Consider the following 2,500-nt stretch of genomic DNA (forward strand, 5'->3'; position numbering starts at 1 on the left):
TGCTAGACTTCTTAATTCAAAGTTTCTCTTCCGTTTGTTTGAGATAATGCCATAGTGTCATTAAGATGGTTAAAAAGATAAGGCCTCCTACCCCTTGCTCATCTGGAGAAAAGTGAAGCAAAGGTAACGTAGAGTAAAGCGATACCATAGTAAAATGAAAAATGAATAAAAAAAAATAAAAGAAATAAGAAAAGATGGACCACAATGATGATTATAAGGAGGAAATCGAATAACAGGACGGAGGTGTGGAAGCAACAAAAACGTTAATTGTCTTGATAAGACTTTACGATTATAACAAAATTTAAGATGAAATGGAAAGGAAAAGCACCTCCAGTGGAGCTTACTTGTGAGTGTGTGTGTGTGTGTGTGTGTGTGTGTGTGTGTGTGTGTGTGTGTGTGTGTGTGTGTGTGTGTGTGTGTGTGTGTGTGTGTGTGTGTGTGTGTGTGTGTGTGTGTGTGTGTGTGTGTGTGTGTGTGTGTGCGATATACACGTCATGTGCTTAATTAAAATATAATTATGCTTTATATACGACCTTACAGAGCATCACATCCGAAATGCCGATTTACACACGCTAGCATCAACCGCATAATCATAGAAATGTGAACTTCAATGTAATATGGACGACAAACCTATTTGCCAAAACGCACAGCCGCGTTCAGCATAATAAATTAAACCAAAACGGAATGACATTAGAATGACATTTTGTGCACCGTGGAGTATTTACAAAACGTGATGATGTTTCATTCATCGAGATCGTAAGCACGGCCATGTTACGCAGCGTTAGAGCGCTTCATACACAACACTATTTACAAAGGCCACGTTTCCACGAGCAATAGAGGTAATGGCACACGGCTGAACAATAGAGTTGTGAACTTAATGGAGCTATGAACATGATGCCGTTTCCTATGCGCTGTCACTGTGGGAATATTAGCGATCTTTTCACAGTGGTGGTGTGTGCGGCCGGGTGTACATAATGCCGGTTTATACACAGTGAAGTTATCAGAACATACCGTTGGTGTGGTCGTGATTCGATAAGACTTGATGATACGTGCGCTTGTGCGAAAATTATGAAGTGATGGAAAATTGATGATTGTGATGTCCGATGTATCAGTTCGAATATATATATATATATATATATATATATATATATATATATAAATACATATTAGAACACACACACATACACACACACACACACACACACACGCAAATATATATGTATGTATATATTTATATATATGAATATATATTAATATATGTGTGTATATATATGTATATATATACATATATGCAAGTGTACATATAAAATATAGAAATACACACACACACACATACACACACACACATATATATACATATATATATATGAATATATATCTGTGTATATATGTATATATATATATGCATATATGCAAATATACATATGTATATGCATATGAACATAAATAAATAAACACACACACACACATACACACACATACACACACACACACACACACACACACACACACACACACACACACACACACACACATATATATATATATATATATATATATACATAAATATATGTATATATATGTATGCATATGTGTGAATATATATATATATATATATATGTATGTTTATATATATATATATATGTATATATATATATATATATATGTATGCATATGTGTGTGTATATATATATATATATATATATATATATATGTGTGTGTGTGTGTGTGTGTGTGTGTGTGTGTGTGTGTGTGTGTGTGTGTGTGTGTACACAAACATATATATATAGAAAGATAGCTAGCTAGATAGAAGGATATATGAATGTTAATATATACATGTATGTGTCTATGTATGTGTGTGTGTGTGTGTGTGCGTTTGTGTGTGTGTGTGTGTGTGAACAAGGCTATAGAAAACATAGACAGGTAGATAGATAGATAAATTATCAGATTTATATATATATTTATATATATATATATATTTTATCTGTAGTTAATACATTTTCACGCCATATCAACATAAAAATAAATTATACAGCACACATCCACACTTTCACACGCAAACACACACACACACCCTCACTTACACGCACAGAAGGACAACACACACACACACACACACACACACACACACACACACGCGCGCGCGCGCGCGCACACACACACGCACACGTACACGCACACACACACGCAGACACACACGCACACGCACACACACACGCACACACACATACACACACACACATATATATCCAATGTGTGTACATATACATATATAGATAGATAGATAGATACACATGTACACATGTGTGTGTTAGTGTGTATATATATATATATATACATATATATATATATATATATATATATATATGTATGTATTTATCTACAAACATACACCTACGCCCATGCGAATCGGCCATCGAGGTGCGCCCTCAAATCCCCTTTAAAGAGGCGAACAGTCAGCAGGAGGGAAGCGGAAAGCCCACAAGACTGGCGCCGACTC

The 2,500-nt window shown here is 35.2% G+C and overlaps 1 protein-coding gene across 1 annotated transcript in view; it reads right to left on the reverse strand.

Moving 5' to 3' along the window:
* LOC125028632 overlaps nucleotides 1–2,500 on the reverse strand; it is a 138,309-nt gene that overhangs the window by 134,976 nt on the left and 833 nt on the right. The gene's annotated exons all lie outside the window — the stretch shown is intronic.

Source organism: Penaeus chinensis, chromosome 9 (genome assembly GCF_019202785.1).
Source record: "Penaeus chinensis breed Huanghai No. 1 chromosome 9, ASM1920278v2, whole genome shotgun sequence".
Lineage (NCBI taxonomy): Eukaryota > Metazoa > Arthropoda > Malacostraca > Decapoda > Penaeidae > Penaeus > Penaeus chinensis.